The following is an 11,976-nucleotide window of genomic DNA, read 5'->3' as shown; positions in this document are numbered from 1 at the left end:
CTGTTGGTTATTGACCGGAGAGTCGTTTCGGTCATGTCTGCATGTCTCCCGAACCCGTAGGGTCTACACACTTAAGGTTCGGTGACGCTAGGGTTGTAGGGATATGTATATGCAGTAACCCGAATGTTGTTCGGAGTCCCGGATGAGATCCCGGACATCACGAGGAGTTCCAGAATGGTCCGGAGGTAAATAATTATATATAGGAAGTACTATTTTGGGCATCGGGACAAGTTTTGGGGTCACCGGTATTGTACCGGGACCACCGGAAGGGTCCCGGGGGTCCACCGGGTGGGGCCACCTGTCCCGGGGGGCCACATGGGCTGTAGGTGGTGCGCCTTGGCCTACATGGGCCAAGGGCACCAGCCCCAAGAGGCCCATGCGCCTAGGGTTTCAAGGAGGAAAGAGTCCTAGGAGGGGAAGGCACCTCCTAGGTGCCTTGGGGAGGAGGGATTCCTCCCCTTGGCCGCACTCCCCTAGGAGATTGGATCTCCTAGGGCCGGCGCCCCCCCCCCTTGGCCCTCCTATATATAGTGGGGAGATGGAGGACTTCTAACCCATGCCTTTGGTTGCCTCCTTCTCCCTCTCCAACACCTCCTCCTCCTCCATAGCGCTTGGCGAAGCCCTGACAGAGTACTGCAGCTCCATCACCACCACGCCGTCGTGCTGCTGCTGGAGCCATCTTCCTCAACCTCTCCTTCCCTCTTGCTGGATCAAGAAGAAGGAGACGTTACGCTGACCGTACGTGTGTTGAACACGGAGGTGCCGTCCGTTCGGTGCTAGGATCTCCGGTGATTTGGATCACGTCGTGTTCGACTACCTCATCCCCGTTCTTTGAATGCTTCCACTCGCGATCTACATAGGTATGTAGATGCATCCGATCACTCGTTGCTAGATGAACTCATAGATGGATCTTGGTGAAACCGTAGGAATTTTTTTGTTTTCTGCAACGTTCTCCTCCACATTCCACCTCAAAAATTCTGTTTTTATCATTTACCTACTCAAGGACGAGCAAGAATTAAGCTTGGGGATGCTGATACGTCTCCAACTTATCTATAATTTTTTATTGTTCCATGCTATTATATTATCAACGTTGGATGTTTATGGGCTTTATTATGCACTTCTATATTATTTTTGGGACTAACCTATTAGCCCAGAGCCCAGTGCCAGTTTCTGTTTTTTTTGCCTATTTTATGGTTTAGAAGAAAAGGAAAATCAAACGGAGTCCAAATGACCTGAAACTTCACGGAACTTATTTTTGGATCAGAAGAAGCCCAGAAGACTTGGAGTCTACATAAGTGAAGCTTCGAGGAGGCCACGAGGTAGGGGGGCACGCCCACCCCCCTGGGCGTGCCCTCCACCCTCGTGGGCCCCTCATGGCCCCTCTGACGTACTTCTTCTGCCTATATATCTCCATATACCCTAAAACATCCGGGAGCACAATAGATCGGGAGTTCCGCCACCAGAAGCCTCCGTAGCCACCGAAAGCCAATCTAGACCCGTTCCGGCACCCTGCCGGAGGGGGAATCCCTCTCCGGTGGCCATCTTCATCATCCCGGTGCTCTCCATGACGAGGAGGGAGTAGTTCTCCCTCGGGGCTGAGGGTATGTACCAGTAGCTATGTGTTTGATCTCTCTCTCTCTCTCTCTCTCTCTCTCTCTCTCTCTCGTGTTCTTGAGGTGATACGATCTTGATGTATCGCAAGCTTTGCTATTATATTTGGATCCTATGATGTTTCTTCCCCCCTCTGCTCTCTTGTAATGGATTGAGTTTCCCCTTTGAAGTTATCTTATCGAATTGAGTCTTTAAAGATTTGAGAACACTTGATGTATGTCTTGCCGTGCGTATCTGTGGTGACAATGGGATATCACGTGATTCACTTGATGTATGTTTTCGTGATCAACTTGCGAGTTCCGCCCATGAACCTATGCATAGGGGTTGGCACACGTTTTCGTCGTGATTCTCCGGTAGAAACTTTGGGGCACTCTTTGAGGTTCTATGTGTTGGTTGAATAGATGAATCTGAGATTGTGTGATGCATATCGTATAATCATACCCACGGATACTTGAGGTGACATTGGAGTATCTAGGTGACATTAGGGTTTTGGTTGATTTGTGTCTTAAGGTGTTATTCTAGTACAAACTCTAGTGCTGTTTGTGACACTTATAGGAATAGCCCAACGGATTGATTGGAAAGAATAACTTTGAGGTGGTTTCGTACCCTACCATAATCTCTTTGTTTGTTCTCCGCTATTAGTGACTTTGGAGTGACTCTTTGTTGCATGTTGAGGGATAGTTATGTGATCCAATTATGATATTATTGTTGAGAGGACTTGCACTAGTGAAAGTATGAACCCTAGGCCTCGTTTCCTATCATTGCAATACCGTTTATGCTCACTTTTACCATTAGTTACCTTGCTGTTTTATATTTTCAGATTACAAAAACTATTATCTACCACCCATATACTACTTGTATCACCATCTCTTCGCCGAACTAGTGCACCTATACAATTTACCATTGTATTGGGTGTGTTGGGGACACAAGATACTCTTTGTTATCTGGTTGCGGGGTTGCTTGAGAGAGACCATCTTCATCTTACGCCTCCTACGGATTGATAAACCTTAGGTCATCCACTTGACGGAAATTTTCTACTGTCCTACAAACCTCTGCACTTGGAGGCCCAACAACGTCTACAAGAAGAAGGTTGTGTAGTAGACATCACGACCGCAGGAGGCGACCTGGGCTCAAGCAGCACCACCTCGCCCTCCCTTCTCCTCTTCACCGCAAGCGTCGGCCTAGTTGCACAACGAAGAAGAAGAGTCAAGGACAAGCACCAAGAAGCAAGAACAAGGTTGGGAGATAACACTTACTGGTCCACCGCGGCATACTCCCTCCGCTTCGGGAGCTTGAAGCCGGAGAGCTTCGCGGCCCGAGGCGCAGGCGCGCCAGCTCCGGTAGCAGAAGCAGGGGCAGCAGCTGGGCCGGAAGCAGCTCTAGGCGGCGGTGAGGCTGGATCGTCGTCCCGGGAGAGGAACGCCGACCTGCTCTTCGTAGGAACCACGGGCGGCTCCCCCTCTTTCGGGAGGACGTCGACCTCGCCATTGTCGTCAGGCAGGAGGCGGAGGATGTTGGCCTTGCGCAAGGGGGAGGTCTCCCCCATCTCTTCAGGGGCTGCCTCTAAGTCGCGCTCCTCGTCCTCCTCCTCTTCTCCGTCCCTGCGGGAATCACCAGAAGACACGTCCACCGCCGCCATCGCCACCGGAGCTTCAGAAGGCGCTGGCGGCACCAAGCCACGCCCGTCAAAGGTGGGCATGGCAGGTACGACCTCCGCCCCGTCCTTCTGGAGGAACAAGGAAGTGTGGGGATTCGGTGGTACTCTTGGTCGTCTCTGACCAGGAGACGGAGGGCCACGGCCAGCTCCTCGTTGGACAAGGCCTTCGGACTCAAGCGGAGCTTGTCTTCTCCATCCACAAGTGTCCACAAGGGGCGCGAGCGCGCCTGGAGAGGAGCTACCTGCAGCGCCAAGAATTCCCTCATGAGCATGGCCCCCGTTAGCTTCGCCGCCTTCGCGTTCCCCGGCCTCAAGTCGGCGTTCATCTTCTCCAGCACCAGCTTCGCCCGGTCGTTAGTAAGCTTCGCGCAGGACCACCCCTCATCAGGACGGGGCATTCCCGTCGGTAGCTTCAGCCGTGGGTGGACACACTTGGCATCCATCATAACCCACTTGCTCCTGAAGCTATCGGCCTTCTTCCGGTCTTCGAAATCGTGTTAGCCTTGCCGGCTGCAATGAAGTTGGCGTACCCCATGGTGTGGCCGTCATTGATCCGGAGGTAGATGAAGTGGCGCAACAGTGCCACGGACGGCATCACCCCGATGTACGCCTCACAGTAAAAGGCAAAAATGGACAAGAGAAGAATGGAGTCAGGATGGAGATGAAGAGCATGTAACCCATAGTGATGGAGGACCGCATAGAAGAAGTCGGAGAAGGGGGGAACGAGGCTGGCGACGACGCTGCTCATGAAGAAGGGGTAGAAGGAGCTCTTCAGAGCTTCGGGCACGACGGAGGCAGCCCGGAGCTCGGTCTCCCCCCTCTTGTTGTTCTCCCCCACCGGCAGCAGTCGCGCGTCGGCAAGGTTCTTCGCCGAGACATTGGGCGCCTCCAGGGATGGCTCATACCAGGCGGGCGGCGAGTCAACCTTGGCCTTTCGGGGCACCATTGGTCGGAAGCTCGGAAGGAGATTGGAGCAGATCTGGAGATTTCAGAAGTGAGGAGCAAGAGAGTGGATCTGGAGCAAGGCGAAGGAAGGCAATGAAGGCAAGCGTTCCCCGCACCGACCTTTTGTCAGTCGGGCAGTTGCCGAGGCTGCGTGGGAAAGCGGAGACGCCCACGTCTAGTCAGTCGCCACGCGCCAATCGCGGCCGCAGGCTATTGGGGCCTGCAGCGCTCCGTCCTTGCCCTTTGGCTTCGCCTCGAAGCCAAGCCCGAGCCCGCCATGGGCCCGGGGGCTACTCGGTGTTCTGGGAACGGGGGTCCCCAGACTTGCTTGCCTGCGGCCTGCAGCGTGGCTCCACCAGCGGCCCCGTACGACCCATCTTCACCATCAAACATTCAAGACCCTCGCGAGGGGCCAGTTCTCGCAAGGCGGATGATGCAAGACCTCCTCAGGGGCGGCCTCACCAGGCTGGCTCGTGAGGGGCCGAGAGATCAAGGTAAGGGACACCTGACGAGGTTCCTGTGACGCAAGCCATGACGACTGGAACCAGGCGGGCGCCAACACGCGCAGTGTCCTCATTTCCTCTTTGGTGCTAAAGGGGCAAGCACAGACGAGGAGTCCCAAGGCATCAGGCAAAGGTTTCCATATCGGTGCAACAAGACCAAGACCAGTGTGGCACCCCGGCTCAGAGAAAACTGGAACGCCCCGTATTCTAGCCCAGAGATCGAGGTGAAGTCTTCTGGAATACGGCACTGCTCAGTATAGAACAAACTAGCTCTCTATTACAACATGAATATGAATACACGGGTTCCGATATTACAATGAATAACATCGGCACGACGACACTACACCAACCACGGTTGCTCTATACAAGCAGCATAACAACTCAAAGCAGCGGAACAACTACTGGCAGCAGAACAACGAACGACGATGAAGGACTCCAATCTGCACGGACTCTAGCTGGAACGCTTATCCTAGCTCGTGAACACGGGAACAACACCAAACAAGCAAGAAATCTAGGCACGACCTACAAACTGCCATGACACGCCAGGTCAGTACATTAAATGTACTTGCAAGCTCACAATAACCAGAAGCATTCAAGACAAACAACCGCATGGCAATTACAGGTTAATCAGGAATTATCATGAGATCATCAGGATAACATGGCATGAACAATATGAACATAATATCACTAGAACAATATATGATCATGGCATGAACATATAAATCTGATGATACTAGCATGCAACATGATGACACTATATGCACCATTTGCTCGTGTTACCTCGTAATCCATCACATGCATCACTTAACAACTTCGGACATTACACGATTATCTCAAGATCAAATCAAGCTTGGTATAAACAATACCGTAGTAATCATCAAATGACCACAAGAAACTTGATCCTTACCCATGTTTCTCGCACAACATCATGAATATCCAACAACTCGGTATCCTCGATACCATGGTGATCATCCCGGCGATCACAACCATGACCAACACTTGGTCTCAAATGGTGATATTTCTGGTGATCACAACCAACTTATCTCATCATCGAACCGGGGTTGTTATTAAGCACATTATTATTATTACTGTTGACTCACAGTGTGACCGACACGAACTGGGCCCTTATTTGCAGGCACGACTATCGATAGATTTAGTATACACTCTGCAGAGGTTAGTACACTGTACCCACACCACGGAACCCATGGCCTCGCACTCCCATTCGGGTGGACCAACGACGTTCCGACAAAACTGTCCTACTACCATGACACTCTCCCGGCCACTCCAACTCACTCCCCACTGGCTAGTCCTAGGTTGCCCCGTGTCTACTAAAGACACCAACGACCACCGTCGTGGCCAAACATAAACGGTCCCAAACGGGGACCCGGATCCATAACAACAACAACGGACACACAAGGTTATGTCTGCTTACCGGGCCAAGGTACCGCATGCCCATATCCTTCCCTCGTTGGAGGCACCGACGAGAGGCACAACAATAGACCCAGTTAGGACCTTCCCATAAAGGTAAGCGTGGTTGCGCTGGTCAGTTCGATATGGTGGCACCATGACTCAGCAAACAGTTGTTCAAGTTCAATTTAATCTGGTTAAACTTGAATGCAAATATGCCGAGCCATGATAAAATACATGATGCAATTACAATGCATGAGCATGATATCAACATAATCGTGAGGGTACCACATAACTATCCCCCATAACAACCATGAATCATATCCAACTAAGGATGGCATACTGACTAGCATGAACATCATAAGTACATACTTCTCCGAAACATGGTATGACTACTAGAATCAACAATAAATATCATGCAAGAACATATCGACAATGCCATCATGCAAGCATTTAACCAACTGGTTGCAATGGAACATGCATAACAACGGTACTCGGGACAGATGGCAGTCATGCACCGAAGACCATCACCAACATCAACATGTACTACTAGCATGCATAACCATAAGAAAGCAATACTAGCAACTAGCAGGGCATGACAACCAGGTGCATAACAACATAGCAAGAAAGTAAGCACTACCCAGAAGCATTACCGAAACAACGATAACCATATTTTAAACAAGCAAACATTTAATAAATATTCAAGTTGAGAACCATGGCTACTGCATGACTATCATGCAAATGGGTATTGTGGCTTGCCTGGGGTGATGGAGACTCTGGGAAGAAGTGCGGTGAAGCCGCGGAACAAAACGCCGGGCGGTTCTTTCTCGGAGGGGCTGATTTGAGGCAAGTGCAAAATTGTCATTTTTACTATGAGACCACCTAGTGAAAATGTTACCAAAAGATAGAGCTCGTTGAGATGAAAAAGTGAGTGCTGGTTTCACCTCGATCGGAGTTATGGTTGAAAAGTTGTGAAGTGTAGAAAATCAGGGACCAATCTGTGAATAAACTTTAGCAAACCGGCCCCTGGTGGAAAAACAGAAAGCGCCTTCGGGCCAAACCCATTTTCTATGAAGGGAAACGTATTTTCAGCCGCAATAGAAGAGAATACGCTTTCCTGAAGGGAAAATGCATTTTGGATAAAAGAGTAAGGAAATACGCTTTCATGTAACGAAAACGCCTTTCAAGAAAACGTTTCCACTTATCCGAGTGGATAAGGTGGTGGCTCACTTACAGGTGGGGTCCGTTGGAGAGGGGGGCCCACCTGGCCAGCTGGCAAGGCGTCATCTTCCTCCTCCCGTGCTCGCTCGCGATAGGGAACATGGGAGGGAGACAGAGGCGCTGTCGGCGACATGGCGGCCGGCTCAGGCCAGCTCCGGCCCGACCAAACACATCGGCGGGTGCGCGGGGCCATGCCGCACCTGCTCCAAGAGAGAAGAGGCGCGGGGGAGGCGTGGAGCTGCGGTGGTGGTTGGCAACAAAGAAGAACAGGGGCGGGCTCCGGCCACCTCAAACCAAGGTGCGGGCACCGGCAGCTTCAGGGCGGAGCACTGCACCCATTTAGAGGCAAATGAGGTGTCGGAGAGTGGTGGAGAGGTGGTGAGACGCGGCGACCGGGGAGGCTATAGGGAGCTCGGGCGGTGGAGGTACTCGGTGAAGCAGGGGCTCCGGCGAGCGGGCAAGTGGGTGGGGCGGCTGAGTGGAACGAGGACTTGGTGGACGTGGTGGGAGGACAAGAGGAGGCTCGGGTTGGCCAGAATCATGCCGAGGCCGAGGCGGCCATGGTGGACAGAGGCGAACTCCAGCGAGATGGGGCGATCCTAGTGACCAAATGAGGCAAGGGAGAGATGGGTGAGCTGCAGGAGGGCTCGGGGGTCCTATATATTGGCCCGAGGAGGCTCTGGAGCTCACAGACGAGCTCCCGACCAAGCTTTAATGGTGGGCAGAGGCTGGACGCGGCACGGGCATGGCTCTAGCGGCACATTTAAGGCGAACCACGACGAAGTAGCGACGCAGGGTGATGCAGTCGAGCACGGACGAGCTCCAGGACATGAATGGAGGTCGAGACGAGGAGGGAGGAGACGAGAATAGTGGCCGGACCGAGCCAGAGCTTGCACTGTATGTGACGTCAGCGTGATCACCACGGGCACTGGTGCAAATGACGCGTTCTGGCCGGGCCGACCATGTCCAGTAGATAGACCGTCATGCCCTTAGTCAAAATGAGGAAATAAATCGGTCCAGGGGCAAAGAAGAAATCTGCACTTAGATCCAAAGTAAATCAACAGGAAGGTGCTTGTAACTTGCTGTGGTTAAACCAGCTTGGTAATGTGGTAAATAGTTTGTCTGTTGATGATCACACACTAAGGTGATGCTGATCACCAAAAATTTGATTAAGAGGAGGAGTTTAGATGAGGGTTGCTGTAGAAACTGCAAAACTGGCCAACATTAGGGATTTGGATGATACACTCACATACTTGATTTTCATGAGCTTAAATTTGGCATAGAGGGGTTATATGATGATATGAAGCTGCTGTAAAAGTTTCATGCCATTTGGAAATACCCAAGTGGCACTTGCTTCACAAAGCTTCATTCTAGACAAAAACTTGGAAAAATTGCACAGGGCAATTTAAAACTATAATGAAGCTAGCCAACTCACCTCCACGAGGCTCCCCCGATTGGAGCTTCATCAGCCGTCCAATCTGCCTTTCTGGCGCGCCTGAGCTATTGGATCTTCACTTGCGTTTAAATTATTTTCACCCCACGGTTCATTTTTCTGCCCAATGACTGATGGGCTCGTCTTGTGTCTGTATTGGCTGGGTAAGCGGCGCCCGGGTGAGAGAGAATTTGTCCCATCCGCGTGCCGCGCCCGCACCCAACGCAACCCAATCCCCTCGTCCCGCATGCCGTGCACACTCCGGTCCCCTCATCCCGCACGAACCCTAGGAGAGAGAGATAGGAAGATGAGAGGGAGAGAAAGGGGAGAGGAGAGGAGAGGGAGGTCCGGCAGCGGACGGGAGAGGGTGACCGGCCGGCGTTGGCCTGCGCCCCTCCTCGCGCACGAACCCTAGCTGAGAGACAAAATGAGGGGGAGAGAGAGAAGGAAGGAGAGGAGGGAGAAAGAGAGAGGAAATAGGAAAGGGGGGTGCGGCGGCTGACAGGAGAGAGGGTCATCGGCCGACGCCGGAGAGGACGGGCCTGACCTGGACGTGACTTGGAGGTTGGCGGCGGCTCGATCCACTCCTGGATCGGGAGCTACGACGAGTCCGGGGCTCGGGTGCGTTGTACGGGGTGGTCTCGCCGGTGATGACAGGGCTGACCGGCCGGAGTTGGATCGAGATCCCAACTAGCACGGCTTAGCTCCAACTCCCTCTTCCACCTCTCCGCTCCCCAACACTCAAATCTGGTAAATCTCCTCTTAGTTCATTGTGCTCTTGGACGATTACCGGATTAGTTATCAATACTAATCCTGATGCTACCTTGGAATTGTATGGTTGGCTGATTTATCTTGTTTGACCGCTATTCCAGGCTCTTCTGCACACATCAGTAGCTATGGAAAGAAAGTTTGTAGTGGAGTGGGTTCCTTTGTATGATCTTGGAAGATGGTTTGTGTTGTTGACTATGGACTTCAGACCGTTTCTATTTTCCTCTGTGAACCTACCACTAATGCTTTGGAGGTGCTTGCTTTGTGTAGATGACCTCTGAAGCCCATTAGAAAGCATGGCAATGGCTTAAGGTTAGCGCATTTCAAGAAGCCAACAGATCGCTGCCTACTTCCTTAGGCTGACAATCACCTGCGGGATAAAGTGCGATGTTTTGCCTGAGGTGAGAACAAGGGTCGTTTCAGATCCACCTGAACCACCCAAAGTTTTTGTTAATAAATTTCTTCAAATGAGCAGTCCATCCTATTAATTACAATCCTTTTAGTTCATTTGAGTAGTAGCTGACTTAATTGTTTATGTGCTTATTAACAGATGATTACACTTTTATTTTGCTTGGCAGGGACAAGATCTTGCTATTAATCAACTTTTTCTAGAATAATTTTTCCTGATCTGAATTATGAAATTTGCTTTGTTAACATCATCATATATTGTCACCTAAAAGGTGTAGGCTAAGATGATTGTTTTATTTGCAGACAGGATCAAGGACTGGGCCTACGTGGTCGTCGCGCACGAACCGGTGTAGCCCATTAGCACTGGTAAAGTTGTATCGGTGGCTCAGGCACATGAAGTAAGTTCCTCCATTTAGGTGTATTGGTGTTTCTGAACTAGCAGGCACAATTCATCTCGTGACCGCTGACTGTTGTCTTCCCTTCTCCTAAAATTTGTGACCAAGCGATTAAGCCTGAAATTGAAGCTTGGTCTTTCTCAAGATTTACCATGGTGTAATTTTATGCTACCGTCAAGCCTTGGATAGAAAATAAACATGTTATGAAGATGATATATCAGTTTTAGAAATACATATTGAAGGAATATAGCAGCTTTTCTTTTTACGAAATTTTGTTTTGTTGTTTTTCCATCTAAATCCAGTTGCCACCATGGTAATTTCTTTTCAGTCCCAACTCTCCTCTTGTCCCCCGCACTTGCTTGCTACGGGTTCTTGTTGTGTGTGTGCTTGTTGGCTTAGTGACCTGTGTGTTCAGGCACACATTGTCTTCGCCTGCTAGGGTGTTGACGCTGCTACTTGGCCGGTTACAGCGAGTAGGAAGCTGATAGGGTGGTATTTCTCCCTGGTCAGCCAAGGAGTTCACACATCTCTCGGTTCTCTGGGCATGTCACCATGAACAAGCAGAGTGGGAGGGCGCTCTTCTACTGGTTCTTGGATGCTCATGCACAGCCTCTCCTTCTCAAGCTCAATTGGGATTTCTTACTTACCTCATTCTCTTGTTTTTATTTTTTTACTTAGTCACTTATTTCTGGAAAGATTTTGTAGTTATTATCTTGAACTACTTGTAGTTTAATAATTTTTCAGTTGCTACTTGGGGTGCATACCTGAAGGATAATAAACATTATTTTTGTTCCGTGTACATGCAGGACCAGGTTGCTCATCAGTTGGATGTGGAGTTGCTTCTGAGCTAGGACTCTCCCATTATCACTACATAGAAAAAGATACATCCATTTTGGTTTCTAATGTCTCTTTTTGCCTAAGAAAAAAAGGTAACAAGTTTATATTGTTGTATGGTTCTCAGTTTGTCTTTCCAAACTATTAGATTGTCCGGAACATCTAGGAATGACCTTTTTGTGTCCCCAATATTATCCTATTTTGTGAATAATCTTATATTGTTGATGCTGCATACAATCAAAGTATGTTCTTATAATCATACTTATGGCTAGCCAAATTTTATGGGTCCAACCTTATACTCATTAGATACAACCTTTGTATCTGCTTTTGCCAGTTGTCGCTTGCCAGGTGCGACCTAGTGGGTGGTGGCGGCTCGATCCACTCTTGGATCCTTCTTACACTTCCCTGCCAACTAGGTCAGCTATGACCTAGTGGGTGGTGGTGGCTCGATCCACTCTTGGATCCTTCTTACACTTCCCTGACGGCTAGGTCATCTACGACCTGGTGGTTGGTGGCGGCTTGATCCACTCCTGGATCCTTCTCCCACTTCACTGTTGCCTAACACCGAGCACCCGGATGGGAGCATGGGATCGACGGTGGCCGGAAACATGATTTAAAATGGGACTTTATACCACCAAATAAGAATGTGTGTACATATATCTCATTGTACACAACAACACACCATTTTTTGGGTAATACTCTACCCAGGATTAATTCGTCCTAGCAAAAGAAATCACATCATGAGCAAAAGAACAAATTCGCTACTAACGTTTCAAATCAAGATTTATCCATCTA

At 50.1% G+C, this 11,976-nt stretch overlaps 1 long non-coding RNA gene across 1 annotated transcript; it reads left to right on the top strand.

Moving 5' to 3' along the window:
* The first annotated feature begins 9,435 nt into the window (after nucleotides 1–9,435).
* Nucleotides 9,436–9,914, top strand: LOC119314978. Its single transcript, XR_005152519.1, has 3 exons — nucleotides 9,436–9,526; nucleotides 9,649–9,725; nucleotides 9,815–9,914. It is a non-coding gene; the product is annotated as an uncharacterized LOC119314978 (long non-coding RNA).
* Nucleotides 9,915–11,976: the final 2,062 nt, after the last annotated feature.

Source organism: Triticum dicoccoides, chromosome 6A (genome assembly GCF_002162155.2).
Source record: "Triticum dicoccoides isolate Atlit2015 ecotype Zavitan chromosome 6A, WEW_v2.0, whole genome shotgun sequence".
NCBI classification, from domain to species: domain Eukaryota; kingdom Viridiplantae; phylum Streptophyta; class Magnoliopsida; order Poales; family Poaceae; genus Triticum; species Triticum dicoccoides.
This window is presented reverse-complemented; position numbering and strand designations above follow the sequence as displayed.